Here is a 15,756-nt window from a genome sequence, read left to right as displayed (position 1 = left end):
CATACAAGAATGCATGACCTCAGATTATTATGTGCTGCTTAGTAGAACATTCAGTTTTTTAGTACAGTTTTTTACTGTGTACATCATATTAAAGCATCTTAACTTAAACAACTCAGATCCCACCTTTTGACCAGTTACAGCTTCACAGTGGGGCAATTTAGTGTGTATAAAACAAAAAACGTAACAATTTACACACCAGAAACGATGACCTGCAGCTTTGTATAAAACCTGAACAGGATAAACCATTACAACATTCTGAAGAATTCCACTCAATGTACAATGTATAATGATCTTGAACAGACACAAGAAAATAGCTGTTAATAAGTGCAAGCTGACAGTCATGGCTGACTGCCTAGGCTAGAAGCTTGTTTCTGAGAGTCATGAATTTGGGGGTTGGTTTTGGGCGCAGTGTGTCGAGTCCCACAAAAAGTCTTTGAAACACCTCACATGTTTTGGAAAGTTTGGATGGATACTCAAGATTAAGTGCATATGTCAACCCCAGGAGTAGGCAGCATGCTTTGGCCAGGTTTCCAAGATGAGTAAGGACTGGTATTCCCTCAATGATGATTCCTACTGCATCTGGCTCACGACAGATGTAGATGCTCATATTCTTCATTTTCAGGTCCTTATGAACAGTGGTCTCTGCAGTTCCCTTTGAGATACAAAAACAGTAATAAAAAAAAAAAACTATCTCATTTTATATTTAATATAGATTGCTTTTGTGAAGACCATTTTGAAAACTTTTGAATTCCAATTTGAGATCTTGTACATTAAACTTGATACAATAGATGCATTTCCAGCCACATGCTTTTTATTGGCATTTTCAATTTGCATATAAAAACCTGAATAGAACCACTAGAAATTAAAACAAAAACAAACAGTAACACTAAAATGTTTTAATGCTTGTTTAAGGGTATGTTCTGTTTGCAATGTTTGTTTGTTTTTGTAGTGCAAACAAAAACACAAGACAGAAAGGCATCACTCTGTGGTGCTGTGCTAACCGGCTATCCTAGGGCTCCTGCCAACTAGCTGCTAAACTAACTGAATCAGCAGTTGTCAGGACCTGACAACTGCTGGTTCAGTCAGTTCACATAAAAGTCAACCCAATTTAAGCTTGTACATCAGACTGATCCAAACCTGCTTTTAAACAATACTTACACAGTAGTCAGAGGTTAGCTCCTGTCCACTCTCTCCCATGTACTCTATGAGGCATCTCAGAGTCACATCTCTCTTCTTCACTGCAGAGGCACTTGGGTCCTAGAGTTGATAGAAGAATAATAAATAAATGAATTTTGTTGGGAATTTTACTTCAAATCTGTGATACCATTATTCCTTTAGAGCATGATTACAGTCAGGTTTAACCTTTTAAACCACTTTTAACCCACCTGTATCAGTTCCATCAACAAGTTCTTGATGCACTGACCAGTCACTCCTCCTTTTGCACTGAAGCGCTCCAGGAGCTTTGGAGTGTACCTGTCCAGCTGGGACATAAATGTTGATTCTAGTGGAATAGCAGTGCACCTTCAGAACTCTTCATTAATCTGTAAGACAGCAAATGTTGACTGTTACTTAAGATATTAAGGGCTTTAGTATACGTTTTCAGGCAAAAAGTGAGTCTAGTATGTCATGTCCAAGTCACACCGGAAACTTGGTCAGGAAAAATAGAATGATAAATCATTTACCTGGAATGGTTCGAAGAGGGCTGGCCATCTTTCCTTAAATTCTGCCACTCCAGGAGACTTAGCAACCACTTCCTGTCTTCTCCAACTGTATGTTCTGGCCATCATATCATTTATGCTCCTGGCACAGTCCTTTCTCTGACAGGCTGCAATTAGGTCAAGTCTCAGATTCTCAAGCGTGTCATCGGTTTCATCATGTGGGTGTGAGGGCAGGTAATTCACTTCTGCCCTCTTTGGTTTCCTGACATTTTTAGTAGCTCTTAGCTCACCCTCTGACTTGTGACTCAGTGAGTTTACCAGGAGTTCAGGGCTTCCCAGTTCTTTCTATTTTGTCCGATAGTTTCCACATTTGTATTTTAGGCTTTGCTGCCATCCGTAAGTTCCATTAAAAGATCCAGGCTCCTTCAAGCATGGATGCTTCTCTACTAGTGCCTGTGCCACCACAGATCTCTGGGCATCATTTGGGTAAGCTGTGTAGGAAAACATGGCCTCAGCCAGGCGCTCTAGGATGTCTGATTTGACACGTGGTGATGTCATTGGGGTGCCATTTCTTAAAAAAGTCTAATTTCCTTGTCTCAACGCAAGTTCAGTGTTGTGTGAGAAAGTTTGAATGGGAAAAACAGCAGGCCATGGGCTCTGCCTTTGAGAGGTGGAGGGACTCAGAATCACAGTATCTAGTGAGTCCCCAGAGAGACTCGCAGATTCACATAAAGAGCTGACATCAGAAGTATCAGGGGTGCTTTCCTGGGGAACAAGTGTCAGCGTTAAGTGTAGGGGTACATACACAACTTTAAGTGTGTCTTTATCTTTCAGTTCATTTGTAGAGGTCAGGGTGAAGAAGTCATCAAATTCTTCATCTTTGTATTGAAGACTTATATCTGTGGTGATGGAAAAACTTTCTTTGACAGCTGTAACCAACTCGTCCACAGTTGAAGGTATTCCAGTGCTGAGAGTTAGTTTCTTGACTTCATGATCAATCAGGACCCGGAATCTGACAGTTTGCTCCATTTCTAGGAAGACAGAAGATGGAGAGGTATAATACAATGATACTCAACACTGGAGACAGATGTGGCGCTTTAATGTCACCATTTGCTTTCCTGCAACAATTTAGGCTGACAGAGGACAAACATCACTTAGGCTTTGTTGCTCAACAAGAGTTATCTGGTTCGTCTTCTCCAGATAATATCCACGATAGTGTTCATCGTACCAGGCTTTCTGTGTTCTCACGATAAAATGCCCCCTTCCCCAACAAGTGCAATCTGAACAATCTCTGCAAAATCAGGAAGACCTGCAGTAGAACCATAGGCCACAATCATGCCTTTTGAGTACCCCGTTCCCTGATAGGTGACTGTGTCAGCCAGCTGAACTTGAGACTGAGAAGGAGATAGATGCCTAATTGACTCCTGAATCTCTACATGCAAGAAATCCACTGGAACTGCTGTTACTCTTACAACACTGAGAGCAGGCAAAACTGTTGTGGAATGCAGGTCGTGGCTTATCATAAGCTGGTGCTTCGTAGCCAGGGACATGAGTATGTTCTTAAAGTTGCCAGTATGCCTTACAATCCTTTTGAACTGGCTATGTTTTACTTCAAACCGCATTGTCCAAAAAGCAATCATGGGTCCAAATGCCTTTATCAATTCAGGGTAGTGTTCTAAGAAGTGGTGCTTTGGGATCAAGTCTTCATTAGGGAATACTTCTTGGAATCTGTGTTGGTGTTCAGCAATTTTTGAGTCAAGATATGCGATGCTTTCCTCATTATGGACTGGAAAAAACAACAAGCTCAATAATGTCTTTTAAAGACATGAGCAGAAGCCAGGCTGGATCATACAAAGGTATTCTGTGTCCAATAATGAATGGCAACAGTCGTATGAGGGCCCAATTTTCATGTGCGTGTCCTCCAATCCTTTTTCGTGAGGAGAAGGTTGCAGGCACTGGCTGAGGACAATTAGTCATGTCAGCCCATTTATATGGAAACTGTGAGATAGCACTGTTAAGTTCACTAAATGTGAAATATTTTTTAGAAATGAAAACACTGAAGCACAGACCCAGTTCCAAGGGAACAATCCCTTCAAAAATGTTGTGTAATATGTCAGGTGGGTAGCCAGTGACACAGTGGAAGTAGCTCAGATTTTCAGTCAATTTTATCAATTTTTTTCTTTGACAGTCAATACATGAGCGGCATGTGCTTCTTGGGTGCAAGCAGAAAATACACCAGACCTCACCTCCTTTATTCGAAATTCTGATCGTTGTCCAAGACAAAATCGGCAAATGAATGGTCCAGAAAAATGTTCCACTAGACCACAAATTGAGTGTGCCCCAAGATTGTCGGCACACTTCCTTTGACATTTTGTCCAACAGAGGAAATGTAGATGCCATCACGCTCCAAGACAGCAATGTCTTTTAACAAAGGGGCAAGCACTTCATCATAGCCAAATCTTTTGATGTCAACTGCTTTACATAAAAGAGCCAAATATAGAGAGCTGAGAGTGGACCGAGGTGAGCGTGGAAGGTTGCCAAACACCCAGTATACGGCTGTAATCTTGTGCTTCTTTCTTGATGTTCCGAGCGGATTGCAAATTTCGAAATCATCAACGTACAATACAAGTGTAATTCTTAGTTCTTCAGAATAAAAAGAATTCTCTTTATAGATTGTACCATCTCGATATGATTCATATTTAGTAGATGACCTGTTCTGTTCTTTACTTTTTCACTAAGATTTTCTTTACCCAAAATCTGAATCAAGGATTGAAGAATTGGGATATATTGGAAGCTTCTCTTCTCATTTAGTTCAAGAACATACTCAACAGGCTCAACAACTTCAAATTTTTCTTTATAATACTGTCGTCTCATGAATGATGAGGACAGAGGACCAACACTACTGAGTGCTGCGCTTAGGGGATTGGATTTGCACAATTCTTCCACCAAAGATGTAACAAAAGTGTCATCAGTGGTTTGGTTATTTTTCTCAAAGTGTGAAACAATAACACTTTTAACTAAAGAAATGGGGGCAGAACTTGCTATGAAGTGAAGATCATCAACCAATTCATCAATGCACCGAACTGAAACATTATGAACACTCTAATTTCAACAAGAGGGACGCTATATACTCTACGACATTGCTTCCATCTTCCTCTTCGTAGTGTGCATTAGTGCTACTACCTTCATAATTAGCACCACTGTGGTCACCACCCTCTTCAGAGGCTTCAAAATCAAGTACTTCCTCTGGTAACTCGGAGATAACCCCTGGTTTGAAATTTTGTGACGTATGTGGAGTATGCTTACAGTGTTTGTGCGTTGCAGTCCCATACATATTAGTTTGGTGATCGCAACCTTCAAAGACACATTTCACAGTGTCATTATTCTGGAGATGATGACCTAAGGGGTGCAAACTCATCAGGGGTAAAACAGGTGACAAGATACCGACCCCCTAGGGGGGTCCGGGGGCATGCTCCCCTGGGAAATTAAAAAAGAAAAACAATTTTAAAGGTGAATTTACAATCAATTTTAGCATGAGACTAGGGTCCAGATTTACTCAGGTTTGCACAGCTTTTGCTCGTGTTAAACCTGCACAATCTGTCTCCCTGTGTTTGGTTTTGAAACATGTGAAGAGGGTCTTCAAGGACAAACAGAGGGGCAGATTGCTCAGCCTATGCAGGTTTAGCATGAGCAAAAGCGGTGCAAACCTAAGTGAATCTGTCCCTAGATGTCCATCAGATGAACCTTGCAAAAAAGTGGTTTTGGAAATCAATTGTTGAGGCATCCCAATGGTACCAGCTCAGGCTCAGTCTTACTCAAGCAGGAAAAGTGGTCTAGGATCTTTTAAAAAAAATTTTATTGAGCAATTGAAAATAAACTCTCAAAGAGGATAATAATAACAATAACAATGAGATAGATGAAGATATAAAGTGCATGCAACAAAAACATAACTATTTTTTTCATATAACAAACTTTTTTTTTTTTTCATGCAACACAAAACAATACAAAATAAAACAAAACAAAAGCACAACCAAATTGATAGGATCTCAGCACCTGAGAGTTGGAGAACAAACAAAACAGAAATGAGCAGCCATTAGCCAGTTCCATATGTCAATGTGCATAAATGTTTATTACAGCAATGTAAGGTGTGAATCATGAATAGAGTAAAGGGCTCAAATATTGGACTTACTTGTGCTTTTCTCTTCTCTTCTGGACCAGTAATTCCAGAGTTCTTTTGCGCTTCTGGGCAGCCAGGTGCCGGACTTTTGCTTGCCTTTCTTTCTCTACCGAAGTCCTCCTGCTCTGGGCTGCACTGACTGTAGGCTGGCACTGGTTTATCAAACTTTTTGAAGAAGTGAGACAATGGAAACACATGGCTTTTGCTTTTCAAGTCCACCTTAGCCTCCAACTTCTGCCAGGCCCAGCTCCATTTACATCGGACTCCTGCCTCAAGTTGAGCCACGCCTTCCAACAACTCAGTCATTCTGAAAACAAAGTGAGAGTGGCGAGCTTACAATAGTTATAGCTTGCTGACAGCTAGCTAATTAGGCTACCTGAACTGGTGAAATATGACGGAGGCTCAATGCCGTGCCTTCAAACCAAATAAAATTTAATACAGACTGATTGGTTCAATGTAAAACATTTATTTATTGATGTAAATGTGTTTTCTGTACGTAGGCTATGCTCCGAGGCAGCGCTGCTCTTTCTGTCCAATAACACACATGAAGCTTAAAAATGCCATAGGCTACATAAAACATATTAAGCGGCAATATGTATTTAAAAGATGTTCAAGCAAACGCACATAGTTTCAAACAACGTTCAAAACACACACGGCCAACAACACAACTAGGCATAAAGTCCGCTAGCTGATAAAAGGTTTAATATTTTTTCATGTGAGAAAGTCACTGTTAAATCCCCAGTCTGTGGTCAGTTTATCCAGATATCACCTGTTAGGAAATTTGCTCCGACGTTTGTTTTAGGAGAAATAGAGAGGGAGCAGCAACCAGGGGCTAGTAGGCTACATCCATGCTACCGGCAAGTCTCAGAGGCAGTAGCCGGTCTACTGAACCGATAGCCCGGGGCGACTCCGTCGTCTTCCCGCTGGCGATAACGAGCCAAGTAACTTTATCCGCAAGTTTTTAGAGGTTTACCGCTGGCTGGTTAAACTCTTTATAGCAGATTAATGTTGGTCTCATTGATTAAATCTAACAACTGTGGCAGTCGCGTTAGTTAGTTTGTATGAAAAGTGAAGCTTCATGGTGTGTATTGCTGGACAGAAGAGCAGCGCTGCCACCACAGCTGCCAACTGAATTTCCCTCAGGATAAAGTATAGTAAATAAAGTATTTATCCATCTACATTTACATAAACAAATAGAACATTTTACAATGAGCACTTCTTACCTTTACGTGGAGTCTCTTCCAGGAGATGTAGGTGAGGAAAAACGAGCGCCTCAAAGCCGTTGTCTCATCCACTTGTTTTCATCCAGATAAGGTGCACGCGCCTTAAAGAGACAGGTGCATTGCCTCGACTCGCCTCGCCGCACCCCCACCTCAAAACATTTTTTATTGCGGATTTACACAAATCACACAAATGACCCATTTGGGATCCAAAATGGTAAATTTCACCAAAAGGTGACAAGTTTGCACCCGTGTGACCTATGTAGGGCCCTATAAAATCTGTTTTATTTTTTCCCAATTTCCGTTTGAATTTTTCCCAAATTCCGTTTGAATTTTTGGGAATTACGTTTTTTCCATTTAAATTTTGGGAATCCATTTTTTTTTAACCTTTTACTCTTATTTTACTACTGAAACATTGTTTCTTTAATGTAAATGACAAGATGTAGACAAATTAAATAGAAATTACCTTAAATTTACATTTCCTCAATACTGTACCATAGAGTACACTAAAGTGCATCAAAAACATTTGATTTCATCATGTCTTCATACAGTAGTATAATTTGGGTTTAATTGAACTAGTGCAGTGCCCGTAAGAAAAGTGTATTCCTATAAAAAAGTGGGAGGTTAAGTAGCTTTTTCATGGATGGCCAAATGAGGCTGTGTTTGAAGGTGGGACGTCAAGGGATATTTAGGTTTGTTGTGAAATCCGATATTCCAGGGTATAATTGGCCGTTTTTGATTCATTCATTCATTTTCTTATTTTGACATACTGTATTAACACAATAGACCTAAAATCACAAAAAAAAAAAACATAAAATCCGAGTAGAAAAAGTTAGATTTTTTTACTGTGAAAACCACAAATATGTTTAACAAACAATGCAAATATAAATTGTTGTTTGCTAAATTTGTGCATACATTTAAAAAACTTTACAAAGTTATATGTAACTATTTACATTTAAATGCAGGCAATGCTCAGGTCTGCCTGAGCTCCTTCCAGCTGAATTAAGAGCTGCACTGCCTGCTCCACATTCAGCATCTCCTCATTGTGTCGACTCATTAAACAAAAAACCGACTCCACTACACACTAAACACACTACACCAAACACTACATAACACACTAACTATACACTCCAAACACGCTAAATGTCACAAATCTCTCAACTCTCAATATCGCTGTCTATACACCGACCGTCGTTCGGCCTGTCAATCATCCGCCTAGGTCCCTCCCACAACTTCCTGTTCCTCAACAACCAAACTTGCTGCTTGGACACTTTCGTGACAAAAGCCTGTTTTTACCGTTTCTTCCTGCACCAGACACAAAGCAAACGTGACGGCAATGTTCGCGAAAAAGCGTGGCGGACATTATTTACCCTAAGTCCGGTTTTGGACGTGCCGATGCTTCCGGTCCGTCGCCTCGGGATGTGGGCCGTGTAGCTAGCCGCTAGCTAGCGGCTAGCTACACACGAACATCCACAGATTCCAATTCCACTTTGTTGTCCGCGCGTCTCCAGATCTCCTCAGACCCGAACAGACTCGGTCCGGACTCGTTTAATCTCATTAATCCACAACAGTCAGTTTAGATGCACAGAACAGAACGGGACCGAACCGACGGCAAAATCCCGGTCCAGCTCGCACCGCTGCAGGTATAAATCCGATTGTTTCTTCAGGTATGTCGTGGGCTTGAGCTCTGCAGTGATTGGCTCTGGTGCGCACGTGACTGTGGTGGCTCCGGTGGACAATGCTTGGCGGAATTTGTAAAGCATTTATGAAATAATTTATTCATGGTATCATTGCAGTCCAAGCAAATGCTTAGATGCACACCACTGAACCACGCAGCAGCCATGTTGAAAGTCTCAGGTCAGTGTGATCCTGATCCACAGAGATATTTGACTAACAGACACATACACACACAGACAGACAGAGATTCCGTGCTTTTATAGAAAGATAAAAACCTGGTCAGCTCTCAGGCAGATCCAGTAAATGTTTGCATACCAAAATTGTTCAGAAAATTTAAGTTGTAAATATTAAAAAAATTAGCAAAGATGACCAACAAAATGAGAAATTATACTGTGAATTATACAGTGAAAACAGCAACCCTGTCCTCTGACCTCCCAGCCCAGGCAGAGTCAGCTAAGAGGGCTGTGGCAAACGGGGCTAGCTAGCTAACAGCAGCTACTGATAGCAGCAGTTAACAGTCACTCTGGTGATATGCGGATAATATGAATCGGACAGGTGGCTAACTCTCTCGCATTACACCTTTAATTATGATTTCTCAGGTCTGCTTCTTTGCAAAACAACAGTTCACCTGACACATACAAGTCGTTTGGGAACTGCTCGGCTCTGTACTGAGGGGTTAATGTCGAGTCTCTCAGTTTTTTCGCCGACGAAGACGGAGCCGTGGGCAGCCGCTTTGCCATGCTTACATTGTTTTGACGGGGGTGGGGACTTGTTGTGCCACCCAGATTTGCTTCTCCCCATGCAGTTTTCCGCAGACATACGTTCCTCTTCCACACGAAAACAGCATTTCAGTGAAATTATGTCAAATTCCGCGATTTTCCACGTTTAACAATAGATTCCGTTTTTATCGGCCAATTCAACGATTCCGTCCGCGATTCCATGATCGTGGAAATCATAGGGCCCTACCTATGTGTTCAAAAAAATCCTTTTCATTAGGAAATCCAGGTTTTTTACACAGAGGGCAGGTGAATGAAGGGCTTACTTGAGGTGAGTTGAGGAATTTGACTTCTGGATGGTATCTTGACAGATGAGAGCGGAGGGAACTCCAGCATTTAAAAGAGCATGGGCAACTTATATGAATGCAAGGCAAGGCAAGGCATGGCTGTGTCCAAAGGTCCCATGGTGCAGTCTGTAATGCTTTAAAATGTCATTCTTGGTTGGTACAACAGTGCTGCACAATTTACAGGGCCATCCCATCTGTCATTGGAGAGATAGAAAAAAAAGACAAGTTATGGTTCATCTCTAACTTCTTGGATATAAGCCTGATGAGAGTCCTTAAGATCAGTTTTTTACACCCTAATATACTCTTTTGTGAAGACTATCCTGCTGAACAAGACATAAAAGAATGATTTATGTGACACACAGAGCTTGTTTTCTAAGGCAATATCCAAAACATCATGTAAAAACCCAAATGACTTCCTGTCAAAAGGAGCCAGGGTAATGCCAACTTCTGGGTTGGCCTACAAAAATATCATACAGCAACCTCAGTGCTTCCCATTAGGCCTGCCACAGTCTCTGACAGAAAAAAATAAATAAATAAACAGCGTTTCACCATCTCTCATCTCTGCCAGTCAGCCCCTCCACCTGCCGACTCTCTCGCGTTGCACCGCACGTACACACACACATGCACACCTACATACAAACACACTGGCGCATGGACAGGACCCCTAATAAACAGTAAATGCGCTATATCGCGCTAATTGTACAGTTGCAGTTCTATTTTTAATGGAGCCGTTGCTAAATCGCGTGAAGCTCAACAGAGCAGATCGCACCAGACAGGAAACCCGACACAGAATCAACGTAATACACTTCCGCCCCCTTAAAACATAAAACACAATACGGAGTTCATATAGATAATCACAACTTCACATCAACATTACGTCAGGGTCTCGGAGATTCGGCACCATGGGCGATGAGATATTAATTGTGGAAGTTGAAAAACACAATTATTTATGACACTAGAGATCCTTTTCATAAGGACTGTGTTGTAACTCCCTGTATTACAGTAGACTGATATGCTGTACTGCTTTATTCTGAAAGGGTTACATGACATGACGTCACCACGCTCCTAGTGAGCGCCAGTTGTTCTGTGTTAGAGTCCTAAAGAGAGAGAGTGGCGACAACGGAAGTTCAAAACGCTGGCGGATCACGTGGTCCATGTAGCCTCCAAAAGTTCCCGGAAGTGCTTGGTGGGCAATTGAAAACACTAGGTAAACCACGACGATCGGTAAATAATGGTCAATAAATGCTTTGCTTTGCAACTTTTATATGCTTGTGTTAATTGATTCGAACTCCATTATGTTTACTTAACCTGTAAAGCAATACATTCGTAATATTTTCTGCTTTTTATTTACTTTATGACTTGAGTGAGGCAGACTAACAGTCTAACAGACAAGTCTGGACTCCCAGCAGCATTATGATAATAACTGTTCTAATCGGAAATCCATGGCAAATGAATTGCATTTTTATTTGAATTCATTGCAAATAAATGAAATTCTACCACTATTTATTAACTATTCTTATCAATTATATGCATATATATGCACTTGTGTTAATTGCTTAGAACTCTGTTAACTTTACTAAACCTGTACAGTCCTTGATAGCAATAAAATCATAATATTTTCTTTTTTTTAAACTTTCAGACTTGAGTGAGGCAGACTAACAGGTGACTAACAATGATTTGCCAGTTGCCTGCAGAAGAAGTCTGGACTCACAACAGCATTGTGATGATGATAACATGATGATATCAGAAGATAACTGTGTTCTAATAGGAAATCCATGGCAAATACATTTTGATTTGAATTCATTGCAAATAAATGGAATTCTATCACTATTTGTTAACTATTCTTACTTATCCAAACTTACTCTACTCATTGATGCATAAAAATCACACAGTCTTGTTTTTCCCAATGCACTTACCACAATGAATTCCTTAAAAACAGTATCTAAAGAAGTCAAACAGATCAGCACGTCAAGCTGTGTGTGTCCTTTCTGGTATGTTGTCCTTCAAATACAGTCTTCACCATGGTATACTGTGCTGCATGGGGATGCTCGAAGAAATGAATGTAGCATGGGTGGCTGAAGTCAGAAGTAGCAATTTAATCACCTTCAAAGATTTAAACAACAAAAAAATGTGTGGGCTAATCATATTCAAACAATGCATTTGCACTTCCGCATACTTTCAAATACCACACCACTGGGAAGTTTAGGATTTTTTTAAATTAAAAACAGAGAACACAGAACAGGAAAAACAATGCAAAAACCAAGGGAACCGAAGGACAAAGACTGGTTCCTCCCTCATGGAGCTTCCAAACGCAGAGGGTGTGTTGGAGGAGGAAGCTCTGGCACTCTCCAGCAGGTTTCCATTATGCTGTGGAGTAACAGAAAAGATCATCAGGAGATTTATTAGGTTGAAGTTGTGGATTGAAGCAAAAAAAAAAAAAGACAGGAAAAAACAGCACTTAAAAGATCACCATCTTGGAAGCAAGAGCCAAACCAAGAAGGTGAAAAAGAACAGTGGCCTAGGTTTAACATCAGGCAACCCCAGAAGAGCTGAAAGTGTTTCAGGGTAAAGCCAGCATCACTGCCCCTCCACCTACCTGTATCCAGCAAACATCACGATTCCACAAACTACCAGAACCAGGCTATAAGGTGTCTGCTGTACTGGATGCATTATATTCATCAGTGATATTTTGACCTCTCCATTGAAATACTTGAAGGCAAAATATAAATGGAGTTATCATAACTAAGGTTCAGGAACAGGACCACGCCAATCCACTCGCTGACCTGCCACCCAGGTCCAGCCACCTCGTCAACCTAACCACCTGCGCCTCACCAATCCAATCACCCGCGCCCAATCAACCCAACCACCTCCACGCTCGATCTCATCACCATCCCAGCCTACATAAGGTAAGCCAAACCATCTCTCTCCCGTTCGTCGCACGTTCTGACACCGTTCAAACCAGACAAACAACCAAAAAACTTCGAAAGAGAAAACGAAAACAACTAAACTTAAAGGTACTTCTTACCACAATGGAGCAAGAGCTTTTTCTCAGCCCGTCGGACGACGAGCTCTTTACTGACGGATCCGCCATCCCCGAGACTCCCCAGTCCGCGGCCGTCTCCACTCAGGTAAGTCCAGCCGGGCAGCCGGCACGACTAGCCAGGCAGCCGGCATGCCCGCGCTCCGCTATACATCTCCCCCGGCAGCAAATCGTCCGCTACTCTATTTGCTGCCGATGGTTCGCCTCCGCTTGGCCCCCAGAACTCTCTTCACTATCCCCTTCCTCCGCCCTCTTCGAACTCTACCCGGTCATAATCGCAGCACTCCTTTGGGGGCAAGAATGGTCAAGAAAAGTCATCCTCATCCACTCAGACAACCTCACAGCCGTCGACATCATCAACAAAGGTCGCTCACAATCACTAGACATCATGCAATTCTGGCTTGGGGACTTGAAGGTTGCCGGTTCAAGTCCCACCCGTACCAAGAAAGAATGATGTGGACTGGCAGTTGGAGAGTGCTTGTTCACATCCTGGGCATTGTCGAGGTGCCCCTGAGCAAGGCACCGACCCCTAACACTGCTCATTGGGCGCCGTAGCATGTGTGGCTGCCCCTTCGCTCATCTCCTCTACACTGCATGTGTGTGTTTGTGTGTTCGCACCTGTGAGTAATGCTAGTGGAAAAAGGAATTTCCCAATTTGGGATTATAATAGTATATCAAAAAAAAAAAAAAAAAAAAAAAATTCATCCGACGCCTCACCCTAATTTCGGCCCACCATCACTTAATCATTCGCGCGGCTCACATTCCCGGCCATTTGAACTGCATTGCTGATTCCTTATCCCAGTTCTCTTTTCAGAAGTTCAAGTCCTTGGCGCCAGGCTCGGACCCCCACCCGACACCAGTCCCACCATTTTCAGCAACCATCTACCCGTAAACCCGCACCTCCTCCACCTCGTTGCCTCATCCCAGCACGCTATCTTGAACAGCCTGTCACCGAACACCCTGTCATCGTACCACAGGGGTTGGTGCCGCTTCAAGTCATTCCACGCCCTCCACCACCTTCCTTTTCCTTCCTTTGACCTCGTCACGGTAACCAGCTTCATCACCGACACCCACACGGTTCTCAAAATCAGAACATCCACCATCCACGTATACCTCAGCGGCATCAACCTCTTTGCCAAACTGCTTTCCGGGTCTCCGTCCCCCTCCATTTCTCATCCCCAGGTCACCATGCTGATCAAAGGCCTACGCAAAGCAGAACCCCAGCTCGCTCCCAAACGCTTATCCCTAACCGTAGACCTCCTTACCTGTTGCATCCTCACCCTCCACTCAGGATATTCATCGCCATTCATCGACTCAACCCTCGAGTCCATGTTCCTCCTGGCATTCTTCGGCTTCCTGAGATGCTCAGAATTCACCTCCGCCTCTGCTACCCACGACCCCTCTCAACACGCAACCCTCTCCGACATCTCCTTCCATTCCCACGACACCCTCCGATTCAACCTCAAACGAAGCAAGACCGACCAGCTCGGCATCTCTCATCCCATCTTCCTCTTCCGACTAAACTCTTACCTAAGCCCTTACGAACCAATCCTGGCTTACCTACACCAGAGAGGAGCGCGCCACTCTTCTCGGCTCGATCCACTCTTCATCACTGAAGACGTCAGAGTCGCCACACGCTTCTGGTTTCACCATCATCTCCGCAAGATAATCGCCAAATCAGGAATCTCCCCCGAACTCTACTCTGGCCACTCTTTCTGCATAGGAGCCGCCACCACCGCCTCGAGACAAGGAATCACCTAACACACCATCAAAGTCCTTGGTCGTTGGTCCTCCCAAGCCTACAACAACTACATCCACAGCCACCTCAGCGACATCCGTCAAGCCCACGTCAGCATCTCAGCAGCACCTTTTGGGGGAAGATGAAGCCACGCCCGTTAAGGACGCGCGCTCATCGAGACGTACCCCCACTCTGAGTCTCGATCGTCTCCCCCCCCCCTCGGCCACATGATGGCTCGGCAACCCCTTTTCATCCACCCACCCCTGCCCCCCCTTCCTCATCCAACCCCCCGACCCCTCTTCCTCATCCAACCCCCTCGACCCCCCCCCCCCTTTTCGTTCTGTCCTCTCCAAATCGTCTCAATACATAATAAACTATTCCAACCGTTAAACTTGGCGTGGTCTTGTTAGTGAAATGGAGTTATCATAACTAAGGTTCAGGAACAGGACCACGCCAATCCACTCGCTGACCTGCCACCCAGGTCCAGCCACCTCGTCAACCTAACCACCTGCGCCTCACCAATCCAATCACCCGCGCCAAATCAACCCAACCACCTCCATGCTCGATCTCATCACCATCCCAGCCTACATAAGGTAAGCCAAACCATCTCTCTCCCGTTCGTCGCACATTCTGATAACCCTCCCCCCCAGACCCTCTATCTCTCCACCAACCCTTCTCACAGGACCACTGGCAGCCCAGCCCTCGTCACCACCATTCCACGGCAAGGAGACACCAGAGCAGGGACCTGGGCCATCCAGCACACGGGTGGGGGGAAGATGAAGCCACGCCCGTTAAGGACGCGCGCTCATCGAGACGTACCCCCACTCTGAGTCTCGATCGTTTCCCCCCCCCTCGGCCACATGATGGCTCGGCAACCCCTTTTCATCCACCCACCCCTGCCCCCCCTTCCTCATCCAACCCCCCGACCCCTCTTCCTCATCCAACCCCCTCGACCCCCCCCTTTTCGTTTCGTCCTCTCCAAATCGTCTCAATACATAATAAACTATTCCAACCGTTAAACTTGGCGTGGTCTTGTTAGTGAAGCAACAATTGTTGAGCTAATGCAGGCCAGCCCAGCACCACCACCCACTCTGACCTTAACAAATAACATAAAGTAGAATGAACACCTTTCTGATAATGTCAACAAAAACTGAACATAAGTAGAATTTATGGCACAGCTGTT

Source organism: Sparus aurata, chromosome 3, assembly GCF_900880675.1.
Source record: "Sparus aurata chromosome 3, fSpaAur1.1, whole genome shotgun sequence".
NCBI lineage: Eukaryota > Metazoa > Chordata > Actinopteri > Spariformes > Sparidae > Sparus > Sparus aurata.
The sequence above is the reverse complement of the archived record's forward strand: the minus strand, read 5'-3'. Positions refer to the sequence as shown.